The following is a 27,517-nucleotide window of genomic DNA, read 5'->3' as shown; positions in this document are numbered from 1 at the left end:
CTGATAATGGGACTCTGATGTAGGGGGCTGTTGATGGGACGCTGATGTAAGGGGCTGATGATGGGACACTGTGATGTCACAGGCTGCTGATGTGACTCTGATGTAAGGGGCTGGTGATGGGACTTTCTGATGTAAGGGGCTGCTGATTGGACTCTGATGTAAGGGGCTGCTGAATGGACTCTGATGTAAGGGGCTGCTGATTGGACTCTGATGTAAGGGGCTGCTGAGGAGACTCTGATGTAAGGAGCTGGTGATGGGACTCTGATGTAAGGGGGCTGGTGATGGGACTTTGATGTAAGGGGCTGCTGATGGGACTCTGATGTAAGGGACTGTTGATGGGACTTTGATGTAAGGGGCTGGTGGTGGGACTCTGATGTAAGGAGCATGTGATGGAACTCTGATGTAAGGTTGCTGGTGATGGGACTTTGATGTAAGGGGCTGCTGATGGAACTCTCTGATGTAAGGGACTGTTGATGGGACTCTGATGTAAGGGGGCTTGTAATTAGACTTTGATGTAAGGGGCTGGCAGTTGGACTCTGAAGTAAGGGGCTGCTGATGGGACTCTGATGTAAGGAGCATGTGATGGGACGCTGATGTAAGGGGCTGCTGATTGGACTCTGATGTAAGGGGCTGCTGATGGGACTCTGATGTAAGGGGCTGCTGATGGGACTCTAATGTAAGGAGCTTGTGATGGGACTCTGATGTAAGGGGGCTGGTGATGGGACTTTGATGTAAGGGGCTGCTGATGGGACTCTGATGTAAGGGACTGTTGATGGGACTTTTGATGTAAGGGGCTGGTGGCGGGACTCTAATGTAAGAGGCTGCTGATTGTACTCTGATGTAAGGGGGCTGGTGATGAAACTCTGTAAGGGGCTGCTGATGGGACTCTGATGTAAAGGGATTCTGATAGGACTCTGATGTAAGGGGGTCTGATGGGACTCTGATGTAAGGGGCCTGTGATGGGACTCTGATGTAAGGGTCTGGTGATGGGAATCTGATGTTAAGGACTGTTGATGGGACTCTTGTGTAAGGGGGCTGTTGATGGGACTCTGATGTAAGGGACTGCTTATTGGACTATGATGTAAGGGGCTGCTGATGGGACTCTGATGTAAGGGGCTGTTCATGGGACTCTGATGTAAGGGGGCTGCGATGGGACTCTGATATAAGGAGCATGTGATGGGACGCTGATGAAAGGGGCTGCTGATTGGACTCTGATGTAAGGGGGCTGGTGATGGGACTTTGATGTAAGGGGCTGCTGATGGGACTCTCTGATGTAAGGGACTGTTGATGGGACTCTGATAAAAGGGGGCTGGTAATGGGACTTTGATGTAAGGGGCTGGTAATGGGACTCTGATGTAAGGGACTGTTGATGGGACTTTGATGTAAGGGGCTGGTGGTGGGACTCTGATGTAAGGAGCATGTGATGGAACTCTGATGTAAGGGGGCTGGTGATGGGACTTTGATATAAGGGGCTGCTGATGGAACTCTCTGATGTAAGGGACTGTTGATGGGACTCTGATGTAAGGGGGCTTGTAATTAGACTTTGATGTAAGGGGCTGGCAGTTGGACTCTGAAGTAAGGGGCTGCTGATGGGACTCTGATGTAAGGGGCATGTGATGGGACGCTGATGTAAGGGGCTGCTGATTGGACTCTGATGTAAGGGGCTGCTGATGGGACTCTGATGTAAGGGGCTGCTGATGGGACTCTAATGTAAGGAGCTTGTGATGGGACTCTGATGTAAGGGGGCTGGTGATGGGACTTTGATGTAAGGGGCTGCTGATGGGACTCTGATGTAAGGGACTGTTGATGGGACTTTTGATGTAAGGGGCTGGTGGCGGGACTCTAATGTAAGAGGCTGCTGATTGTACTCTGATGTAAGGGGGCTGGTGATGAAACTCTGTAAGGGGCTGCTGATGGGACTCTGATGTAAAGGGATTCTGATAGGACTCTGATGTAAGGGGGTCTGATGGGACTCTGATGTAAGGGGCCTGTGATGGGACTCTGATGTAAGGGTCTGGTGATGGGAATCTGATGTTAAGGACTGTTGATGGGACTCTTGTGTAAGGGGGCTGTTGATGGGACTCTGATGTAAGGGACTGCTTATTGGACTATGATGTAAGGGGCTGCTGATGGGACTCTGATGTAAGGGGCTGTTCATGGGACTCTGATGTAAGGGGGCTGCGATGGGACTCTGATATAAGGAGCATGTGATGGGACGCTGATGAAAGGGGCTGCTGATTGGACTCTGATGTAAGGGGGCTGGTGATGGGACTTTGATGTAAGGGGCTGCTGATGGGACTCTCTGATGTAAGGGACTGTTGATGGGACTCTGATAAAAGGGGGCTGGTAATGGGACTTTGATGTAAGGGGCTGGTAATGGGACTCTGATGTAAGGGACTGTTGATGGGACTTTGATGTAAGGGGCTGGTGGTGGGACTCTGATGTAAGGAGCATGTGATGGAACTCTGATGTAAGGGGGCTGGTGATGGGACTTTGATATAAGGGGCTGCTGATGGAACTCTCTGATGTAAGGGACTGTTGATGGGACTCTGATGTAAGGGGGCTGGTAATTAGACTTTGATGTAAGGGGCTGGCAGTTGGACTCTGAAGTAAGGGGCTGCTGATGGGACTCTGATGTAAGGAGCATGTGATGGGACACTGATGTAAGGGGCTGCTGATTGGACTCTGATGTAAGGGGCTGCTGATGGGACTCTGATGTAAGGGGCTGCTGATGGGACTCTGATGTAAGGGGCTGCTGATGGGACTCTGATGTAAGGAGCTTGTGATGGGACTCTGATGTAAGGGGGCTGGTGATTGGACTTTGATGTAAGGGGCTGCTGATGGGACTCTGATGTAAGGGACTGTTGATGGGGCTTTTGATGTAAGGGGCTGCTGATGGGACTCTGATGTAAGGGGCTGTTCATGGGACTCTGATGTAAGGGGGCTGGTGATGGGACTTTGATGTAAGGGGCTGCTGATGGGACTCTCTGATGTAAGGGACTGTTGATGGGACTCTGATAAAAGGGGGCTGGTAAGGGGACTTTGATGTAAGGGGCTGGTAATGGGACTCTGATGTAAGGGACTGTTGATGGGACTTTGATGTAAGGGGCTGGTGGTGGGACTCTGATGTAAGGAGCATGTGATGGAACTCTGATGTAAGGGGGCTGGTGATGGGACTTTGATGTAAGGGGCTGCTGATGGAACTCTCTGATGTAAGGGACTGTTGATGGGACTCTGATGTAAGGGGGCTGGTAATTAGACTTTGATGTAAGGGGCTGGCAGTTGGACTCTGAAGTAAGGGGCTGCTGATGGGACTCTGATGTAAGGAGCATGTGATGGGACGCTGATATAAGGGGCTGCTGATTGAACTCTGATGTAAGGGGCTGCTGATGGGACTCTGATGTAAGGGGCTGCTGATGGGACTCTGATGTAAGGAGCTTGTGATGGTACTCTGATGTAAGGGGGCTGGTGATGGGACTTTGATGTAAGGGGCTGCTGATGGGACTCTGATGTAAGGGACTGTTGATGGGACTTTTGATGTAAGGGGCTGGTGGCGGGACTCTAATGTAAGAGGCTGCTGATTGTACTCTGATGTAAGGGGGCTGGTGATGAAACTCTGTAAGGGGCTGCTGATGGGACTCTGATGTAAGGGACTGTTGATGGGACTTTGATGTAAGGGGCTGGTGGTGGGACTCTGATGTAAGGAGCATGTGATGGAACTCTGATGTAAGGGGGCTGGTGATGGGACTTTGATGTAAGGGGCTGCTGATGGAACTCTCTGATGTAAGGGACTGTTGATGGGACTCTGATGTAATTGGGCTGGTAATTAGACTTTGATGTAAGGGGCTGGCAGTTGGACTCTGAAGTAAGGGGCTGCTGATGGGACTCTGATGTAAGGAGCATGTTATGGGACGCTGATGTAAGGGGCTGCTGATTGGACTCTGATGTAAGGGGCTGCTGATGGGACTCTGATGTAAGGGGCTGCTGATGGGACTCTGATGTAAGGGGCTGCTGATGGGACTCTGATGTAAGGAGCTTGTGATGGGACTCTGATGTAAGGGGGCTGGTGATGGGACTTTGATGTAAGGGGCTGCTGATGGGACTCTGATGTAAGGGACTGTTGATGGGGCTTTTGATGTAAGGGGCTGGTGGCGGGACTCTAATGTAAGAGAATGCTGATTGTACTTTGATGTAAGGGGGCTGGTGATGAAACTCTGTAAGGGGCTGCTGATGGGACTCTGATGTAAGGGGGCTGGTGATGGGACTTTGATGTAAGGGGCTGCTGATGGGACTCTGATGTAAGGGACTGTTGATGGGACTTTTGATGTAAGAAGCTGCTGATTGTACTCTGATGTAAGGGGGCTGGTGATGAAACTCTGTAAGGGGCTGCTGATGGGACTCTGATGTAAAGGGATTCTGATAGGACTCTGATGTAAGGGGCTGTTGATTGGAGCCTGATGTAAGGGGGCTGGTGATGAGACTCTGTAAGGGGCTGGTGATGGGACTCTGACGTAAGGGGCTGGTGATGGGACTCTGACGTAAGGGGCTCCTGATGGGACTCTGATGTAAGGGACTGTTGATGGGACTGTGATGTAAGGGGGCTGGTGATGGGACTCGGAAATAAGGGGTTGCTGATTGGACTCTGATGTAAGGGGCTGCTGATGGGACTCTGATGTAGGGGGCTGTTAATGGGACGCTGATGTAAGGGGCTGCTAATTGGACTCTGATGTAAGGGGCTGCTGAATGGACTCTGATGTAAGGTGCTGCTGATGGAACTCTGATGTAAGGAGCTTGTGATGGGACTCGTATGTAAGGGGGCTGTTGATGGGACTCTGATATAAGGGACTCTTGATGGGACTCTGATGTAAGGGACTGTTGATGGGACTTTGATGTAAGGGGCTGGTGGTGGGACTCTGATGTAAAGGCCTGCTGATTTGACTCTGATGTAAAGGGATTCTGATAGGACTCTGATGTAAGGGGCTCTGATGGGACTCTGATATAAGGGGCCTGTGATGGGACTCTAATGTAAGGGGCTGGTGATGGGACTCTGATGTGAGGGGCTGGTGATGGGACTCTGATGTAAGGGGCTGCTGATGGGTCTCTGATGTAAGGTCCTCGTGTTGGGACACTATGTATTGGACTGCTGATGGGATTCTGATGTAAGGGGCTGGTGATGGGACTCTGATGTTAAGGACTGTTGATGGGACTCTGATGTAAGGGGGCTGTTGAAGGGACTCTGATGTAAGGGGCTGCTGATTGCACTCTGATGTAAGGGGCTGCTGATGGGACTCTAATGTAAGGGGCATGTGATGGGACTCTTATGTAAGGGGGCTGGTGATGGGACTTTGATGTAAGGGGCTGCTGATAGAACTCTCTGATGTAAGGGACTGTTGATGGGACTCTGATGTAAGGGGGCTGGTAATAGGACTTTGATGTAAGGGGCTGGTGGTGGGACTATGAAGTAAGGGGCTGCTGATGGGACTCTGATGTAAGGAGCATGTGATGGGACGCTGATGTAAGTTGCTGCTGATTGGACTCTGATGTAACGGGCTGCTAATGGGACTCTGATGTAAGGGGCTGCTGATGGGATTCTGATGTAAGGAGCATGTGATGGGACTCTGATGTAAGGGGGCTGATGATGGGACTTTGATGTAATGGGCTGATGATGGGACTCTCTGATCTATAAGGAGCATGTGATGGGACGCTGATGTAAGAGGCTGCTGATTGGACTCTGATGTAAGGGGCATGTGATGGGACTCTTATGTAAGGGGGCTGGTGATGGGACTTTGATGTAAGGGGCTGCTGATGGGACTCTCTGATGTAAGGGACTGTTGATGGGACTCTGATGTAAGGGGGCTGGTAATAGGACTTTGATTTAAGGGGGCTGGTAATAGGACTTTGATGTAAGGGGCTGGTGGTGGGACTATGAAGTAAGGGGCTGCTGATGGGACTCTGATGTAAGGAGCATGTGATGGGACACTGATGTAAGTTGCTGCTGATTGGACTCTGAAGTAACGGCCTGCTGATGGGAGTTTGATGTAAGGGGCTGATGATGGTACTCTGATGTAAGGAGCATGTGATGGGACTCTGATGTAAGGGGGCTGGAGATGGGACTTTGATGTAAGGGGCTGCTGATAGGACTCTCTGATATAAGGGACTGTTGATGGGACTCTGATGTAAGTGGGCTGGTAATGGGACTTTGATGTAAAGGGGCTGGTGGTGGGACTCTGAAATAAGGGGCTGCTGGTGGGACTCTGATGTAAGGGGCTGCTGATGGGACTCTGATGTAAGGGGCTGCTGATGGGACTCTGATGGAAGGGGGCTGTTAATGGTACCCTGATGTATGGGGGCTGATAATGGGACTCTGATGTAGGGGGCTGTTGATGGGACGCTGATGTAAGGGGCTGATGATGGGACACTGTGATGTCACAGGCTGCTGATGTGACTCTGATGTAAGGGGCTGGTGATGGGACTTTCTGATGTAAGGGGCTGCTGATTGGACTCTGATGTAAGGGGCTGCTGAATGGACTCTGATGTAAGGGGCTGCTGATTGGACTCTGATGTAAGGGGCTGCTGAGGAGACTCTGATGTAAGGAGCTGGTGATGGGACTCTGATGTAAGGGGGCTGGTGATGGGACTTTGATGTAAGGGGCTGCTGATGGGACTCTGATGTAAGGGACTGTTGATGGGACTTTGATGTAAGGGGCTGGTGGTGGGACTCTGATGTAAGGAGCATGTGATGGAACTCTGATGTAAGGTTACTGGTGATGGGACTTTGATGTAAGGGTCTGCTGATGGAACTCTCTGATGTAAGGGACTGTTGATGGGACTCTGATGTAAGGGGGCTGGTAATTAGACTTTGATGTAAGGGGCTGGCAGTTGGACTCTGAAGTAAGGGGCTGCTGATGGGACTCTGATGTAAGGAGCATGTGATGGGAAGCTGATGTAAGGGGCTGCTGATTGGACTCTGATGTAAGGGGCTGCTGATGGGACTCTTATGTAAGGGGGCTGGTGATGGGACTTTGATGTAAGGGGCTGCTGATGGGACTCTCTGATGTAAGGGACTGTTGATGGGACTCTGATGTAAGGGGGCTGGTAATAGGACTTTGATTTAAGGGGGCTGGTAATAGGACTTTGATGTAAGGGGCTAGTGGTGGGACTATGAAGTAAGGGGCTGCTGATGGGACTCTGATGTAAGGAGCATGTGATGGGACACTGATGTAAGTTGCTGCTGATTGGACTCTGAAGTAACGGCCTGCTGATGGGAGTTTGATGTAAGGGGCTGATGATGGTACTCTGATGTAAGGAGCATGTGATGGGACTCTGATGTAAGGGGGCTGGTGATGGGACTTTGATGTAAGGGGCTGCTGATAGGACTCTCTGATGTAAGGGACTGTTGATGGGACTCTGATGTAAGGGGGCTGGTAATGGGACTTTGATGTAAAGGGGCTGGTGGTGGGACTCTGAAATAAGGGGCTGCTGGTGGGACTCTGATGTAAGGGGCTGCTGATGGGACTCTGATGTAAGGGGCTGCTGATGGGACTCTGATGGAAGGGGGCTGTTAATGGTAACCTGATGTATGGGGGCTGATAATGGGACTCTGATGTAGGGGGCTGTTGATGGGACGCTGATGTAAGGGGCTGATGATGGGACACTGTGATGTCACAGGCTGCTGATGTGACTCTGATGTAAGGGGCTGGTGATGGGACTTTCTGATGTAAGGGGCTGCTGATTGGACTCTGATGTAAGGGGCTGCTGAATGGACTCTGATGTAAGGGGCTGCTGATTGGACTCTGATGTAAGGGGCTGCTGAGGAGACTCTGATGTAAGGAGCTGGTGATGGGACTCTGATGTAAGGGGGCTGGTGATGGGACTTTGATGTAAGGGGCTGCTGATGGGACTCTGATGTAAGGGACTGTTGATGGGACTTTGATGTAAGGGGCTGGTGGTGGGACTCTGATGTAAGGAGCATGTGATGGAACTCTGATGTAAGGTTGCTGGTGATGGGACTTTGATGTAAGGGGCTGCTGATGGAACTCTCTGATGTAAGGGACTGTTGATGGGACTCTGATGTAAGGGGGCTTGTAATTAGACTTTGATGTAAGGGGCTGGCAGTTGGACTCTGAAGTAAGGGGCTGCTGATGGGACTCTGATGTAAGGAGCATGTGATGGGACGCTGATGTAAGGGGCTGCTGATTGGACTCTGATGTAAGGGGCTGCTGATGGGACTCTGATGTAAGGGGCTGCTGATGGGACTCTAATGTAAGGAGCTTGTGATGGGACTTTGATGTAAGGGGCTGCTGATGGGACTCTGATGTAAGGGACTGTTGATGGGACTTTTGATGTAAGGGGCTGGTGGCGGGACTCTAATGTAAGAGGCTGCTGATTGTACTCTGATGTAAGGGGGCTGGTGATGAAACTCTGTAAGGGGCTGCTGATGGGACTCTGATGTAAAGGGATTCTGATAGGACTCTGATGTAAGGGGGTCTGATGGGACTCTGATGTAAGGGGCCTGTGATGGGACTCTGATGTAAGGGTCTGGTGATGGGAATCTGATGTTAAGGACTGTTGATGGGACTCTTGTGTAAGGGGGCTGTTGATGGGACTCTGATGTAAGGGACTGCTTATTGGACTATGATGTAAGGGGCTGCTGATGGGACTCTGATGTAAGGGGCTGTTCATGGGACTCTGATGTAAGGGGGCTGCGATGGGACTCTGATATAAGGAGCATGTGATGGGACGCTGATGAAAGGGGCTGCTGATTGGACTCTGATGTAAGGGGGCTGGTGATGGGACTTTGATGTAAGGGGCTGCTGATGGGACTCTCTGATGTAAGGGACTGTTGATGGGACTCTGATAAAAGGGGGCTGGTAATGGGACTTTGATGTAAGGGGCTGGTAATGGGACTCTGATGTAAGGGACTGTTGATGGGACTTTGATGTAAGGGGCTGGTGGTGGGACTCTGATGTAAGGAGCATGTGATGGAACTCTGATGTAAGGGGGCTGGTGATGGGACTTTGATATAAGGGGCTGCTGATGGAACTCTCTGATGTAAGGGACTGTTGATGGGACTCTGATGTAAGGGGGCTTGTAATTAGACTTTGATGTAAGGGGCTGGCAGTTGGACTCTGAAGTAAGGGGCTGCTGATGGGACTCTGATGTAAGGGGCATGTGATGGGACGCTGATGTAAGGGGCTGCTGATTGGACTCTGATGTAAGGGGCTGCTGATGGGACTCTGATGTAAGGGGCTGCTGATAGGACTCTAATGTAAGGAGCTTGTGATGGGACTCTGATGTAAGGGGGCTGGTGATGGGACTTTGATGTAAGGGGCTGCTGATGGGACTCTGATGTAAGGGACTGTTGATGGGACTTTTGATGTAAGGGGCTGGTGGCGGGACTCTAATGTAAGAGGCTGCTGATTGTACTCTGATGTAAGGGGGCTGGTGATGAAACTCTGTAAGGGGCTGCTGATGGGACTCTGATGTAAAGGGATTCTGATAGGACTCTGATGTAAGGGGGTCTGATGGGACTCTGATGTAAGGGGCCTGTGATGGGACTCTGATGTAAGGGTCTGGTGATGGGAATCTGATGTTAAGGACTGTTGATGGGACTCTTGTGTAAGGGGGCTGTTGATGGGACTCTGATGTAAGGGACTGCTTATTGGACTATGATGTAAGGGGCTGCTGATGGGACTCTGATGTAAGGGGCTGTTCATGGGACTCTGATGTAAGGGGGCTGCGATGGGACTCTGATATAAGGAGCATGTGATGGGACGCTGATGAAAGGGGCTGCTGATTGGACTCTGATGTAAGGGGGCTGGTGATGGGACTTTGATGTAAGGGGCTGCTGATGGGACTCTCTGATGTAAGGGACTGTTGATGGGACTCTGATAAAAGGGGGCTGGTAATGGGACTTTGATGTAAGGGGCTGGTAATGGGACTCTGATGTAAGGGACTGTTGATGGGACTTTGATGTAAGGGGCTGGTGGTGGGACTCTGATGTAAGGAGCATGTGATGGAACTCTGATGTAAGGGGGCTGGTGATGGGACTTTGATATAAGGGGCTGCTGATGGAACTCTCTGATGTAAGGGACTGTTGATGGGACTCTGATGTAAGGGGGCTGGTAATTAGACTTTGATGTAAGGGGCTGGCAGTTGGACTCTGAAGTAAGGGGCTGCTGATGGGACTCTGATGTAAGGAGCATGTGATGGGACGCTGATGTAAGGGGCTGCTGATTGGACTCTGATGTAAGGGGCTGCTGATGGGACTCTGATGTAAGGGGCTGCTGATGGGACTCTGATGTAAGGGGCTGCTGATGGGACTCTGATGTAAGGAGCTTGTGATGGGACTCTGATGTAAGGGGGCTGGTGATTGGACTTTGATGTAAGGGGCTGCTGATGGGACTCTGATGTAAGGGACTGTTGATGGGGCTTTTGATGTAAGGGGCTGCTGATGGGACTCTGATGTAAGGGGCTGTTCATGGGACTCTGATGTAAGGGGGCTGGTGATGGGACTTTGATGTAAGGGGCTGCTGATGGGACTCTCTGATGTAAGGGACTGTTGATGGGACTCTGATAAAAGGGGGCTGGTAAGGGGACTTTGATGTAAGGGGCTGGTAATGGGACTCTGATGTAAGGGACTGTTGATGGGACTTTGATGTAAGGGGCTGGTGGTGGGACTCTGATGTAAGGAGCATGTGATGGAACTCTGATGTAAGGGGGCTGGTGATGGGACTTTGATGTAAGGGGCTGCTGATGGAACTCTCTGATGTAAGGGACTGTTGATGGGACTCTGATGTAAGGGGGCTGGTAATTAGACTTTGATGTAAGGGGCTGGCAGTTGGACTCTGAAGTAAGGGGCTGCTGATGGGACTCTGATGTAAGGAGCATGTGATGGGACGCTGATATAAGGGGCTGCTGATTGAACTCTGATGTAAGGGGCTGCTGATGGGACTCTGATGTAAGGGGCTGCTGATGGGACTCTGATGTAAGGAGCTTGTGATGGTACTCTGATGTAAGGGGGCTGGTGATGGGACTTTGATGTAAGGGGCTGCTGATGGGACTCTGATGTAAGGGACTGTTGATGGGACTTTTGATGTAAGGGGCTGGTGGCGGGACTCTAATGTAAGAGGCTGCTGATTGTACTCTGATGTAAGGGGGCTGGTGATGAAACTCTGTAAGGGGCTGCTGATGGGACTCTGATGTAAGGGACTGTTGATGGGACTTTGATGTAAGGGGCTGGTGGTGGGACTCTGATGTAAGGAGCATGTGATGGAACTCTGATGTAAGGGGGCTGGTGATGGGACTTTGATGTAAGGGGCTGCTGATGGAACTCTCTGATGTAAGGGACTGTTGATGGGACTCTGATGTAATTGGGCTGGTAATTAGACTTTGATGTAAGGGGCTGGCAGTTGGACTCTGAAGTAAGGGGCTGCTGATGGGACTCTGATGTAAGGAGCATGTTATGGGACGCTGATGTAAGGGGCTGCTGATTGGACTCTGATGTAAGGGGCTGCTGATGGGACTCTGATGTAAGGGGCTGCTGATGGGACTCTGATGTAAGGGGCTGCTGATGGGACTCTGATGTAAGGAGCTTGTGATGGGACTCTGATGTAAGGGGGCTGGTGATGGGACTTTGATGTAAGGGGCTGCTGATGGGACTCTGATGTAAGGGACTGTTGATGGGGCTTTTGATGTAAGGGGCTGGTGGCGGGACTCTAATGTAAGAGAATGCTGATTGTACTTTGATGTAAGGGGGCTGGTGATGAAACTCTGTAAGGGGCTGCTGATGGGACTCTGATGTAAGGGGGCTGGTGATGGGACTTTGATGTAAGGGGCTGCTGATGGGACTCTGATGTAAGGGACTGTTGATGGGACTTTTGATGTAAGAAGCTGCTGATTGTACTCTGATGTAAGGGGGCTGGTGATGAAACTCTGTAAGGGGCTGCTGATGGGACTCTGATGTAAAGGGATTCTGATAGGACTCTGATGTAAGGGGCTCTGATGGGACTCTGATGTAAGGGTCTGGTGATGGGAATCTGATGTTAAAGACTGTTGATGGGACTCTTATGTAAGGAGGCTGTTGATGGGACTCTGATGTAAGGGGCTGCTGATTGGACTCTGATGTAAGGGGCTGCTGATGGGACTTTGATGTAAGGGGCTGCTGATGGGACTCTGATGTAAGGGACTGTTGATGTGACTTTGATGTAAGGGGCTGGTGGTGGGACTCTGATGTAAGGAGCATGTGATGGAACTCTGATGTAAGGGGCTGGTGGTGGGAGTCTGAAGGGGCTGCTGATGGGACTCTGATGTAAGGGGCTGGTGATGGGACTGTGATGTAAGGGGCTGTTGGTGGAACTCTAATGTAAGAGGCTGCTGATTGGACTCTGATGTAAGGGGACGGGTGATGAGACTTTGAAAGCGGCTGGTGATGGGACTCTGATGTAAGGGGTTGCTGATTGGACTCTGATGTAAGGGGCTGCTGATGGGACTCTGATGTAAGGAGCTTGTGATGGGACTCTGATGTAAGGAGCTTGTGATGGGACTCTGATGTCAGGGGGCTGGTGATGGGACTTTGATGTAAGGGGCTGCTGATGGGACTTTGATGTATGGGACTGTTGATGGGACTTTGATGTACAGGGCTGGTGGTGGGACTCTGATGTAAGGAGCATGTGATGGGACTCTGATGTAAGGGGCTGGTGATGGGATTTTGATGTAAGGGGCTGCTCATGGGACTCTCTGATGTAAGGGACTGGTCATGGGACTCTGATATAAGGGGGCTGGTAATGAGACTTTGATGTAAGGGGCTGGCGGTGGAACTCTGAAGTAAGGGGCTGCTGATCGGACTCTGATGTAAGGCGCGTGTGATTGGATGCTGATGTAAGGGGCTGCTGATTGGACTCTGATGTAAGGGGCTGCTGATGGGACTCTGATGTAAGGGGCTGCTGATGGGACTCGATTGTAAGGGGCTGCTGAATGTATTCTGATGTAAGGGGCTGCTGATGGGTCTCTGATGTAAGGTCCTGGTGTTGGGACACTGTGTATTGGACTGCTGATGGGATTCTGATGTAAGAGGCTGCTGATGGGACTCTCTGTTGTAAGGGACTGTTGATGGGACTCTGATGTAAGGGGCCTGGTAATGGGACTTTGATGGAAGGGGCTGGTGGTGGGACTCTGATGTAAGGGGCTGCTGGTGGGACTCTAATGTAAGACAGTGCTGATGGGACTCTGATGTAAGGGGCTGGTGATGGGACTCTTATGTAAGGGGCTGCTGGTGGGACTCTAATGTAAGAAGATGCTGAATGGACTCGGATGTTAGCGGATTCTGATTGGACTCTGATGTAAGGGGCAGCTGATGGGTGTCTGATGTAAGGTCCTGGTGTTGAGACACTCTGTATTAAGCTGCTGATGGGAGTCTAATGTAAGGGGCTGGTGATGGGACTCTGATGTGAGGGGCTGGTGATGGGACTCTGATGTAAGGGGCTGCTGATGGGTCTCTGATGTAAGGTCCTGGTGTTGGGACACTTTGTATTGGACTGTTGATGGGATTCTGATGTAAGGGGCTGGTGATGGGACTCTGATCTAAGGGGCTGCTGATTGGACTCTGATGTAAGGGGCTGCTGATGGGACTCTGATGTAAGGGGCTTCTGATGGGAATCTGATGTAAGGAGCTGCTGATGGGACTCTGATGTAAGGAGCATGTGATGGGACTCTGATGTAAGGGGGCTGATGATGGGACTTTGATGTAAGGGGCTGGTGGTGGGAGTCTGAAGTAAGGGGCTGCTGATGGGACTCTTATGTAAGGGGCTGGTGATGGGACTGTGATGTAAGGGGCTGTTGGTGGAACTCTAATGTAAGAGGCTGCTGATTGGACTCTGATGTAAGGGGACAGGTGATGAGACTTTGAAAGTGGCTGGTGATGGGACTCTGATGTAAGGGGTTGCTGATTGGACTCTGATGTAAGGGGCTGCTGATGGGACTCTGATGTAAGGAGCTTGTGATGGGACTCTGATGTAAGGAGCTTGTGATGGGACTCTGATGTCAGGGGGCTGGTGATGGGACTTTGATGTAAGGGGCTGCTGATGGGACTTTGATGTATGAGACTGTTGATGGGACTTTGATATATGAGACTGTTGATGGGACTTTGATGTAAAGGGCTGGTGGTGGGACTATGAAGTAAGGGGCTGCAGATGGGACTCTGATGTAAGGAGCATGTGATGGGACACTGATGTAAGTTGCTGCTGATTGGACTCTGAAGTAAAGGCCTGCTGATGGGAGTTTGATGTAAGGGGCTGATGATGGTACTCTGATGTAAGGAGCATGTGATGGGACTCTGATGTAAGGGGGCTGGTGATGGGACTTTGATGTAAGGGGCTGCTGATAGGACTCTCTGATGTAAGGGACTGTTGATGGGACTCTGATGTAAGTGGGCTGGTAATGGGACTTTGATGTAAAGGGGCTGGTGGTGGGACTCTGAAATAAGGGGCTGCTGGTGGGACTCTGATGTAAGGGGCTGCTGATGGGACTCTGATGTAAGGGGCTGCTGATGGGACTCTGATGGAAGGGGGCTGTTAATGGTACCCTGATGTATGGGGGCTGATAATGGGACTCTGATGTAGGGGGCTGTTGATGGGACGCTGATGTAAGGGGCTGATGATGGGACACTGTGATGTCACAGGCTGCTGATGGGACTCTGATGTAAGGGGCTGGTGATGGGACTTTCTGATGTAAGGGGCTGCTGATGGGACTCTGATGTAAGGGACTGTTGATGGGACTTTGATGTAAGGGGCTGGTGGTGGGACTCTGATGTAAGGAGCATGTGATGGAACGCTGATGTAAGGGGGCTGGTGATGGGACTTTGATGTAAGGGGCTGCTGATGGAACTCTCTGATGTAAGGGACTGTTGATGGGACTCTGATGTAAGGGGGCTGGTAATTAGACTTTGATGTAAGGGGCTGGCAGTTGGACTCTGAAGTAAGGGGCTGCTGATGGGACTCTGATGTAAGGAGCATGTGATGGGACGCTTATGTAAGGGGCTGCTGATTGGACTCTGATGTAAGGGGCTGCTGATGGGACTCTGATGTAAGGGGCTGCTGATGGGACTCTGATGTAAGGGGCTGCTGATGGGACTCTGACGTAAGGGGCTGCTGAATGAACTCTGATGTAAGGGTCTGCTGATGGGACTCTGATGTAAGGAGCTTGTGATGGGACTCTGATGTAAGGGGGCTGGTGATGGGACTTTGATGTAAGGGGCTGCTGATGGGACTCTGATGTAAGGGACTGTTGATGGGACTTTTGATGTAAGGGGCTGGTGGCGGGACTCTAATGTAAGAGGCTGCTTATTGTACTCTGATGTAAGGGGGCTGGTGATGAAACTCTGTAAGGGGCTGCTGATGGGACTCTGATGTAAAGGGATTCTGATAGGACTCTGATGTAAGGTGCTCTGATGGGACTCTGATGTAAGGGGCCTGTGATGGGACTCTGATGTAAGGGTCTGGTGATGGGAATCTGATGTTAAGGACTGTTGATGGGACTCTGATGTAAGGGGGCTGTTGATGGGACTCTGATGTAAGGGGCTGCTGATTGGACTCTGATGTAAGGGGCTGCTGATGGGACTCTGCTGTAAGGGGCTGTTCATGGGACTCTGATGTAAGGGGGCTGGTGATGGGACTCTGATATAAGGAGCATGTGATGGGACGCTGATGAAAGGGGCTGCTGATTGGACTCTGATGTAAGGGGGCTGGTAATGGGACTTTGATGTAAGGGGCTGCTGATGGGACTCTCTGATGTAAGGGACTGTTGATGGGACTCTGATAAAAGGGGGCTGGTAATGGGACTTTGATGTAAGGGGCTGGTAATGGGACTCTGATGTAAGGGGCTGGTGATGGGACTCTGATTTAAGGGGCTGCTGGTGGGACTCTGATTTAAGGGGCTGGTGGTGGGTCTCTAATGTAAGAGGCTGCTGATTGGACTCTGATGTAAGGGGACAGCTGATGAGACTTTTTAATGTGCTGGTGATGGGACTCTGATGTAAGAGGCTGCTGATTGGACTCTGATGTAAGGAGCATGTGATGGGACTCTGATGTAAGGGGGCTGTTGATGGGACCTTGATGTAAGGGGCTGCTGATGGGACTCTGATGTAAGGGACTGTTGATGGGACTCTGATGTAAGGAGGCTGGTAATGGGATTTTGATGTAAGGGGCTGGTGGTGGGACTCTAAAGTAAGGGGCTGCTGATTTAACTCTGATGTAAGGAGTATGTGATGGGATGCTGATGTAAGGGGCTGCTGATTGGACTCTGATGTAAGGGGCTGCTGATGGGACTCTGATGTAAGGAGCTGCTGATGGGACTCTGATGTAAGGAGCATGTGATGGGACTCTGATGTAAGGGGGCTGATGATGGGACGTTGATGCAAGGGGCTGGTGGTGGGAGTCTGAAGTAAGGGGCTGCTGATGGGACTCTGATGTAAGGGGCTGCTGATGGGACTGTGATGTAAGGGGCTGGTGATGGGACTGTGATGTAAGGGGCTGTTGGTGGAACTCTAATGTAAGAGGCTGCTGATTGGACTCTGATTTAAGGGGACAGGTGATGAGACTTTGAAAGGGGCTGGTGATGGGACTCTGATGTAAGGGGTTGCTGATTGGACTCTGATGTAAGGGGCTGCTGATGGGACTCTGATGTAAGGAGCTTGTGATGGGACTCTGATGTAAGGAGCTTGTGATGGGACTCTGATGTCAGGGGGCTGGTAATGGGACTTTGATGTAAGGGGCTGCTGATGGGACTTTGATGTATGGGACTGTTGATGGGACTTTGATGTAAAGGGCTGGTGGTGGGACTCTGATGTAAGGAGCATGTGATGGGACTCTGATGTAAGGGGGCTGGTGATGGGATTTTGATGTAAGGGGCTGCTGATGGGACTCTCTGATCTAAGGGACTGGTCATGGGACTCTGATGTAAGGGGGCTGGTAATGAGACTTTGATGTAAGGGGCTGGCGGTGGAACTCTGAAGTAAGGGGCTGCTGATCGGACTCTGATGTAAGGCGCGTGTGATTGTATGCTGATGTAAGGGGCTGCTGATTGGACTCTGATGTAAGGGGCTGCTGATGGGACTCTGATGTAAGGGGCTGCTGATGGGACTCTGATGTAAGGGGCTGCTGAATGGAATCTGATGTAAGGGGCTGCTGATGGGTCTCTGATGTAAGTTCCTGGTGTTGGGACACTCTGTATTGGACTGCTGATGGGATTCTGATGTAAGAGGCTGCTGATGGGACTCTCTGTTGTAAGGGACTGTTGATGGGACTCTGATGTAAAGGGCCTGGTAATGGGACTTTGATGGAAGGGGCTGGTGGTGGGACTCTGATGTAAGGGGCTGCTGGTGGGACTCTAATGTAAGACAGTGCTGATGGGACTCTGATGTAAGGGGCTGGTGATGGGACTCTTATGTAAGGGGCTGCTGGTGGGACTCTGATGTAAGGGGCTGCTGATGGGTCTCTGATGTAAGGTCCTGGTGTTGAGACACTCTGTATTAAGCTGCTGATGGGACTCTAATGTAAGGGGCTGGTGATGGGACTCTGATGTGAGGGGCTGGTGATGGGACTCTGATGTAAGGGGTTGCTGATTGGACTCTGATGTAAGGGGCTGCTGATGGGACTCTGATGTAAGGAGCTTGTGATGGGACTCTGATGTAAGGAGCTTGTGATGGGACTCTGATGTCAGGGGGCTGGTGATGGGACTTTGATGTAAGGGGCTGCTGATGGGACTTTGATGTATGGGACTGTTGATGGGACTTTGATGTACAGGGCTGGTGGTGGGACTCTGATGTAAGGAGCATGTGATGGGACTCTGATGTAAGGGGCTGGTGATGGGATTTTGATGTAAGGGGCTGCTGATGGGACTCTCTGATGTAAGGGACTGGTCATGGGACTCTGATATAAGGGGGCTGGTAATGAGACTTTGATGTAAGGGGCTGGCGGTGGAACTCTGAAGTAAGGGGCTGCTGATCGGACTCTGATGTAAGGTGCGTGTGATTGGATGCTGATGTAAGGGGCTGCTGATTGGACTCTGATGTAAGGGGCTGCTGATGGGACTCTGATGTAAGGGGCTGCTGATGGGACTCGATTGTAAGGGGCTGCTGAATGGATTCTGATGTAAGGGGCTGCTGATGGGTCTCTGATGTAAGGTCCTGGTGTTGGGACACTGTGTATTGGACTGCTGATGGGATTCTGATGTAAGAGGCTGCTGATGGGACTCTCTGTTGTAAGGGACTGTTGATGGGACTCTGATGTAAGGGGCCTGGTAATGGGACTTTGATGGAAGGGGCTGGTGGTGGGACTCTGATGTAAGGGGCTGCTGGTGGGACTCTAATGTAAGACAGTGCTGATGGGACTCTGATGTAAGGGGCTGGTGATGGGACTCTTATGTAAGGGGCTGCTGGTGGGACTCTAATGTAAGAAGATGCTGAATGGACTCGGATGTTAGCGGATTCTGATTGGACTCTGATGTAAGGGGCAGCTGATGGGTGTCTGATGTAAGGTCCTGGTGTTGAGACACTCTGTATTAAGCTGCTGATGGGAGTCTAATGTAAGGGGCTGGTGATGGGACTCTGATGTGAGGGGCTGGTGATGGGACTCTGATGTAAGGGGCTGCTGATGGGTCTCTGATGTAAGGTCCTGGTGTTGGGACACTTTGTATTGGACTGCTGATGGGATTCTGATGTAAGGGGCTGGTGATGGGACTCTGATCTAAGGGGCTGCTGATTGGACTCTGATGTAAGGGGCTGCTGATGGGACTCTGATGTAAGGGGCTTCTGATGGGAATCTGATGTAAGGAGCTGCTGATGGGACTCTGATGTAAGGAGCATGTGATGGGACTCTGATGTAAGGGGGCTGATGATGGGACTTTGATGTAAGGGGCTGGTGGTGGGAGTCTGAAGTAAGGGGCTGCTGATGGGACTCTTATGTAAGGGGCTGCTGATGGGACTGTGATGTAAGGGGCTGTTGGTGGAACTCTAATGTAAGAGGCTGCTGATTGGACTCTGATGTAAGGGGACAGGTGATGAGACTTTGAAAGTGGCTGGTGATGGGACTCTGATGTAAGGGGTTGCTGATTGGACTCTGATGTAAGGGGCTGCTGATGGGACTCTGATGTAAGGAGCTTGTGATGGGACTCTGATGTAAGGAGCTTGTGATGGGACTCTGATGTCAGGGGGCTGGTGATGGGACTTTGATGTAAGGGGCTGCTGATGGGACTTTGATGTATGAGACTGTTGATGGGACTTTGATATATGAGACTGTTGATGGGACTTTGATGTAAAGGGCTGGTGGTGGGACTATGAAGTAAGGGGCTGCAGATGGGACTCTGATGTAAGGAGCATGTGATGGGACACTGATGTAAGTTGCTGCTGATTGGACTCTGAAGTAAAGGCCTGCTGATGGGAGTTTGATGTAAGGGGCTGATGATGGTACTCTGATGTAAGGAGCATGTGATGGGACTCTGATGTAAGGGGGCTGGTGATGGGACTTTGATGTAAGGGGCTGCTGATAGGACTCTCTGATGTAAGGGACTGTTGATGGGACTCTGATGTAAGGGGGCTGGTAATGGGACTTTGATGTAAAGGGGCTGGTGGTGGGACTCTGAAATAAGGGGCTGCTGGTGGGACTCTGATGTAAGGGGCTGCTGATGGGACTCTGATGTAAGGGGCTGCTGATGGGACTCTGATGGAAGGGGGCTGTTAATGGTACCCTGATGTATGGGGGCTGATAATGGGACTCTGATGTAGGGGGCTGTTGATGGGACGCTGATGTAAGGGGCTGATGATGGGACACTGTGATGTCACAGGCTGCTGATGGGACTCTGATGTAAGGGGCTGGTGATGGGACTTTCTGATGTAAGGGGCTGCTGATGGGACTCTGATGTAAGGGACTGTTGATGGGACTTTGATGTAAGGGGCTGGTGGTGGGACTCTGATGTAAGGAGCATGTGATGGAACTCTGATGTAAGGGGGCTGGTGATGGGACTTTGATGTAAGGGGCTGCTGATGGAACTCTCTGATGTAAGGGACTGTTGATGGGACTCTGATGTAAGGGGGCTGGTAATTAGACTTTGATGTAAGGGGCTGGCAGTTGGACTCTGAAGTAAGGGGCTGCTGATGGGACTCTGATGTAAGGAGCATGTGATGGGACGCTTATGTAAGGGGCTGCTGATTGGACTCTGATGTAAGGGGCTGCTGATGGGACTCTGATGTAAGGGGCTGCTGATGGGACTCTGATGTAAGGGGCTGCTGATGGGACTCTGACGTAAGGGGCTGCTGAATGGACTCTGATGTAAGGGTCTGCTGATGGGACTCTGATGTAAGGAGCTTGTGATGGGACTCTGATGTAAGGGGGCTGGTGATGGGACTTTGATGTAAGGGGCTGCTGATGGGACTCTGATGTAAGGGACTGTTGATGGGACTTTTGATGTAAGGGGCTGGTGGCGGGACTCTAATGTAAGAGGCTGCTTATTGTACTCTGATGTAAGGGGGCTGGTGATGAAACTCTGTAAGGGGCTGCTGATGGGACTCTGATGTAAAGGGATTCTGATAGGACTCTGATGTAAGGTGCTCTGATGGGACTCTGATGTAAGGGGCCTGTGATGGGACTCTGATGTAAGGGTCTGGTGATGGGAATCTGATGTTAAGGACTGTTGATGGGACTCTGATGTAAGGGGGCTGTTGATGGGACTCTGATGTAAGGGGCTGCTGATTGGACTCTGATGTAAGGGGCTGCTGATGGGACTCTGCTGTAAGGGGCTGTTCATGGGACTCTGATGTAAGGGGGCTGGTGATGGGACTCTGATATAAGGAGCATGTGATGGGACGCTGATGAAAGGGGCTGCTGATTGGACTCTGATGTAAGGGGGCTGGTAATGGGACTTTGATGTAAGGGGCTGCTGATGGGACTCTCTGATGTAAGGGACTGTTGATGGGACTCTGATAAAAGGGGGCTGGTAATGGGACTTTGATGTAAGGGGCTGGTAATGGGACTCTGATGTAAGGGGCTGGTGATGGGACTCTGATTTAAGGGGCTGCTGGTGGGACTCTGATTTAAGGGGCTGGTGGTGGGTCTCTAATGTAAGAGGCTGCTGATTGGACTCTGATGTAAGGGGACAGCTGATGAGACTTTTTAATGTGCTGGTGATGGGACTCTGATGTAAGAGGCTGCTGATTGGACTCTGATGTAAGGAGCATGTGATGGGACTCTGATGTAAGGGGGCTGTTGATGGGACCTTGATGTAAGGGGCTGCTGATGGGACTCTGATGTAAGGGACTGTTGATGGGACTCTGATGTAAGGAGGCTGGTAATGGGATTTTGATGTAAGGGGCTGGTGGTGGGACTCTAAAGTAAGGGGCTGCTGATTTAACTCTGATATAAGGAGTATGTGATGGGATGCTGATGTAAGGGGCTGCTGATTGGACTCTGATGTAAGGGGCTGCTGATGGGACTCTGATGTAAGGAGCTGCTGATGGGACTCTGATGTAAGGAGCATGTGATGGGACTCTGATGTAAGGGGGCTGATGATGGGACGTTGATGCAAGGGGCTGGTGGTGGGAGTCTGAAGTAAGGGGCTGCTGATGGGACTCTGATGTAAGGGGCTGCTGATGGGACTCTGATGTACGGGGCTGGTGATGGGACTGTGATGTAAGGGGCTGTTGGTGGAACTCTAATGTAAGAGGCTGCTGATTGGACTCTGATTTAAGGGGACAGGTGATGAGACTTTGAAAGGGGCTGGTGATGGGACTCTGATGTAAGGGGTTGCTGATTGGACTGTGATGTAAGGGGCTGCTGATGGGACTCTGATGTAAGGAGCTTGTGATGGGACTCTGATGTAAGGAGCTTGTGATGGGACTCTGATGTCAGGGGGCTGGTAATGGGACTTTGATGTAAGGGGCTGCTGATGGGACTTTGATGTATGGGACTGTTGATGGGACTTTGATGTAAAGGGCTGGTGGTGGGACTCTGATGTAAGGAGCATGTGATGGGACTCTGATGTAAGGGGGCTGGTGATGGGATTTTGATGTAAGGGGCTGCTGATGGGACTCTCTGATCTAAGGGACTGGTCATGGGACTCTGATGTAAGGGGGCTGGTAATGAGACGTTGATGTAAGGGGCTGGCGGTGGAACTCTGAAGTAAGGGGCTGCTGATCGGACTCTGATGTAAGGCGCGTGTGATTGTATGCTGATGTAAGGGGCTGCTGATTGGACTCTGATGTAAGGGGCTGCTGATGGGACTCTGATGTAAGGGGCTGCTGATGGGACTCTGATGTAAGGGGCTGCTGAATGGAATCTGATGTAAGGGGCTGCTGATGGGTCTCTGATGTAAGTTCCTGGTGTTGGGACACTCTGTATTGGACTGCTGATGGGATTCTGATGTAAGAGGCTGCTGATGGGACTCTCTGTTGTAAGGGACTGTTGATGGGACTCTGATGTAAAGGGCCTTTTAATGGGACTTTGATGGAAGGGGCTGGTGGTGGGACTCTGATGTAAGGGGCTGCTGGTGGGACTCTAATGTAAGACAGTGCTGATGGGACTCTGATGTAAGGGGCTGGTGATGGGACTCTTATGTAAGGGGCTGCTGGTGGGACTCTGATGTAAGGGGCTGCTGATGGGTCTCTGATGTAAGGTCCTGGTGTTGAGACACTCTGTATTAAGCTGCTGATGGGACTCTAATGTAAGGGGCTGGTGATGGGACTCTGATGTGAGGGGCTGGTGATGGGACTCTGATGTAAGGGGCTGCTGATGGGTCTCTGGTGTAAGGTCCTGGTGTTGGGACACTTTGTATTGGACTGCTGATGGGATTCTGATGTAAAGGGCTGGTGATGGGACTCTGATGTTAAGGACTGTTGATGGGACTCTGATGTAAGGGGGCTGTTGATGGGACTCTGATGTAAGGGGCTGCTGATTGGACTCTGATGTAAGGGGCTGCTGATGGGACTCTAATGTAAGGGGCATGTGATGGGACTCTTATGTAAGGGGGCTGGTGATGGGACTTTGATGTAAGGGGCTGCTGATGTGACTCTCTGATGTAAGGGACTGTTGATGGGACTCTGATGTAAGGGGGCTGGTAATAGGACCTTGATGTAAGGGGCTGGTGATGGGACTCTGATTTAAGGGGCTGCTGGTGGAACTCTGATTTAAGGGGCTGGTGGTGGGACTCTAATGTAAGAGGCTGCTGATTGGACTCTGATGTAAGGGGACAGGAGATGAGACTTTGTAATGTGCTGGTGATGGGACTCTGATGTAAGAGGCTGCTGATTGGACTCTGATGTAAGGAGCATGTGATGGGACTCTGATGTAAGGGGGCTGGTGATGGGACCTTGATATTAGGGGCTGCTGATGGGACTCTGATGTAAGGGACTGTTGATGGGACTCTGATGTAAGGAGGCTGGTAATGGGACTTTGATGTAAGGGGCTGGTGGTGGGACTCTAAAGTAAGGTGCTGATGATTGAACTCTGATGTAAGGAGCATGTGATGGGATGCTGATGTAAGGGGCTGCTGATTGGACTCTGATGTAAGGGGCTTCTGATGGGACTCTGATGTAAGGAGCTGCTGATGGGACTCTGATGTAAGGAGCATGTGATGGGACTCTGATGTAAGGGGGCTGATGATGGGACTTTGATGTAAGGGGCTGGTGGTGGGAGTCTGAAGTAAGGGCTGCTGATTGGACTCTGATGTAAGGGGCTGGTGATGGGACTGTGATGTAAGGGGCTGTTGGTGGAACTCTAATGTAAGAGGCTGCTGATTGGACTCTGATGTAAGGGGACAGGTGATGAGACTTTGAAAGGGGCTGGTGATGGGACTCTGTTGTAAGGGGTTGCTGATTGGACTCTGATGTAAGGGGCTGCTGATGGGACTCTGATGTAAGGAGCTTGTGATGGGACTCTGATGTAAGGAGCTTGTGATGGGACTCTGATGTCAGTTGGCTGGTGATGGGACTTTGATGTAAGGGGCTGCTGATGGGACTTTGATGTATGGGACTGTTGATGGGACTTTGATGTAAAGGGCTGGTGGTGGGACTCTGATGTAAGGAGCATGTGATGGTACTCTGATGTAAGGGGGCTGGTGATGGGATTTTGATGTAAGGGGCTGCTGATGGGACTCTCTGATGTAAGGGACTGGTCATGGGACTCTGATGTAAGGGGGCTGGTAATGAGACTTTGATGTAAGGGGCTGGCGGTGGAACTCTGAAGTAAGGGGCTGCTGATGGGACTCTGATGTAAGGCGCGTGTGATGGGATGCTGATGTAAGGGGCTGCTGATTGGACTCTGATGTAAGGGGCTGCTGATGGGACTCTGATGTAAGGGGCTGCTGATGGGACTCTGATGTAAGGGGCTGCTGAATGGACTCTGATGTAAGGGGCTGCTGATGGGTCTCTGATGTAAGGTCCTGGTGTTGGGACACTCTGTATTGGACTGCTGATGGGATTCTGATGTAAGAGGCTGCTGATGGGACTCTCTGTTGTAAGGGACTGTTGATGGGACTCTGATGAAAGGGGCCTGGTAATGGGACTTTGATGGAAGGGGCTGGTGGTGGGATTCTGATGTAAGGGGCTGCTGGTGGGATTCTAATGTAAGACGTTGCTGATGGGACTCTGATGTAAGGGGCTGGTGATGGGACTCTGATGTAAGGGGCTGCTGGTGGGACTCTAATGTAAGACGGTGCTGATGGGACTCGGATGTTAGCGGATTCTGATTGGACTCTGATGTAAGGGGCTGCTGATGGGTCTCTGATGTAAGGTCCTGGTGTTGAGACACTCTGTATTAAGCTGCTGATGGGACTCTAATGTAAGGGGCTGGTGATGGGACTCTGATGTGAGGGGCTGGTGATGGGACTCTGATGTAAGGGGCTGCTGATAGGTCTCTGATGTAAGGTCCTGGTGTTGGGACACTTTGTATTGGACTGCTGATGGGATTCTGATGTAAGGGGCTGGTGATGGGACTCTGATGTTAAGGACTGTTGATGGGACTCTAATGTAAGGGGGCTGTTGATGGGACCCTGATGTAAGGGGCTGCTGATTGGACTCTGATGTAAGGGGCTGCTGATGGGACTCTAATATAAGGAGCATGTGATGGGACTCTTATGTAAGGGGGCTGGTGATGGGACTTTGATGTAAAGGGGCTGCTGATGGGACTCTCTGATGTAAGGTACTGTTGATGGGACTCTGATGTAAAGGGGCTGGTAATAGGACTTTGATGTAAGGGGCTGGTGATGGGACTCTGATTTAAGGGGCTGCTGGTGGGACTCTGATTTAAGGGGCTGGTGGTGGGACTCTAATGTAAGAGGCTGCTGATAGGACTCTGATGTAAGGGGACAGGAGATGAGACTTTGTAATGTGCTGGTGATGGGACTGTGATGTAAGAGGCTGCTGATTGGACTCTGATGTAAGGAGCATGTGATGGGACTCTGATGTAAGGGGGCTGGTGATGGGACCTTGATGTAAGGGGCTGCTGATGGGACTCTGATGTAAGGGACTGTTGATGGGACTTTGATGTAAGGAGGCTGGTAATGGGACTTTGATGTAAGGGGCTGGTGGTGCGACTCTAAAGTAAGGGGCTGCTGATTGAACTCTGATGTAAGGAGCATGTGATGGGATGCTGATGTAAGGGGCTGCTGATTGGACTCTGATGTAAGGGGGTTTTGATGGGACTCTGATGTAAGGAGCTGCTGATGGGACTCTGATGTAAGAAGCATGTGATGGGACTCTGATGTAAGGGGGCTGATGATGGGACTTTGATGTAAGGGGCTGGTGGTGGGAGTCTGAAGTAAGGGGCTGCTGATGGGACTCTGATGTAAGGGGCTGGTGATGGGACTGTGATGTAAGGGGCTGTTGGTGGAACTCTAATGTAAGAGGCTGCTGATTGGACTCTGATGTAAGGGGACAGGTGATGAGACTTTGAAAGGGGCTGGTGATGGGACTCTGATGTAAGGGGTTGCTGATTGGACTCTGATGTAAGGGGCTGCTGATGGGACTCTGATGTAAGGAGCTTGTGATGGGACTCTGATGTAAGGAGCTTATGATGGGACTCTGATGTCAGGGGGCTGGTGATGGGACTCTGATGTCAGGGGGCTGGTGATGGGACTTTGATGTAAGGGGCTGCTGATGGGACTTTGATGTATGGGACTGTTGATGGGACTTTGATGTAAAGGGCTGGTGGTGGGACTCTGATGTAAGGAGCATGTGATGGGACTCTGATGTAAGGGGGCTGGTGATGGGATTTTGATGTAAGGGGCTGCTGATGGGACTCTCTGATGTAAGGGACTGGTCATGGGACTCTGGTGTAAGATGGCTGGTAATGAGACTTTGATGTAAGGGGCTGGCGGTGGAACTCTGAAGTAAGGGGCTGCTGATGGGACTCTGATGTAAGGCGCGTGTGATGGGATGCTGATTTAAGGGGCTGCTGATTGGACTCTGATGTAAGGGGCTGCTGATGGGACTCTGATGTAAGGGGCTGCTGATGGGACTCTGATGTAAGGGGCTGCTGAATGGACTCTGATGTAAGGGGCTGCTGATGGGTCTCTGATGTAAGGGGCTGCTGATGGGTCTCTGATGTAATGTCCTGGTGTTGGGACACTCTGTATTGGACTGCTGATGGGATTCTGATGTAAGAGGCTGCTGATGGGACTCTCTGTTGTAAGGGACTGTTGATGGGACTCTGATGTAAGGGGCCTGGTAATGGGACTTTGATGGAAGGGGCTGGTGGTGGGACTCTGATGTAAGGGGCTGCTGGTTGGACTCTAATGTAAGACAGTGCTGATGGGACTCTGATGTAAGGGGCTGGTGATGGGACTCTGATGTAAGGGGCTGCTGGTGGGACTCATTAGTAAGACGGTGCTGATGGGACTCGGATGTTAGAGGATTCTGATTAGACTCTGATGTAAGGGGCTGCTGATGGGTCTCTGATGTAAGGTCCTGGTGTTGAGACACTCTGTATTAAGCTGCTGATGGGACTCTAATGTAAGGGGCTGGTGATGGGACTCTGATGTGAGGGGCTGGTGATGGGACTCTGATGTAAGGGGCTGCTGATGGGTCTCTGATGTAAGGTCCTGGTGTTGGGACACTTTGTATTGGACTGCTGATGGGATTCTGATGTAAGGGGCTGGTGATGGGACTCTGATGTTAAGGACTGTTGATGGGACTCTGATGTAAGGGGCTGCTGACTGGACTCTAATGTAAGGGGCATGTGATGGGACTCTGATGTAAGGGGGCTGGTAATGTGACTTTGTTGTAAGGGGCTGCTGATGGGACTCTGATGTAAGGGGCTGCTGATGGGACTCTGATGTAAGGAGCATGTGATGGGACTCTGATGTAAGGGGCTGCTAATGGGACTCTGTTGTAAGGGGCTGCTGATGGGACTCTGATGTTAGGAGCATGTGATGGGACTCTGATGTAAGGGGCTGCTGATTGGACTCTGATGTAAGGGGCTGCTGATGGGACTCTGATGTAAGGGGCTGTTCATGGGACTCTGATGTAAGGGGGCTG

Source organism: Aquarana catesbeiana, linkage group LG09 (genome assembly GCF_042186555.1).
Source record: "Aquarana catesbeiana isolate 2022-GZ linkage group LG09, ASM4218655v1, whole genome shotgun sequence".
Classification (NCBI taxonomy): domain Eukaryota; kingdom Metazoa; phylum Chordata; class Amphibia; order Anura; family Ranidae; genus Aquarana; species Aquarana catesbeiana.
This window is presented reverse-complemented; position numbering follows the sequence as displayed.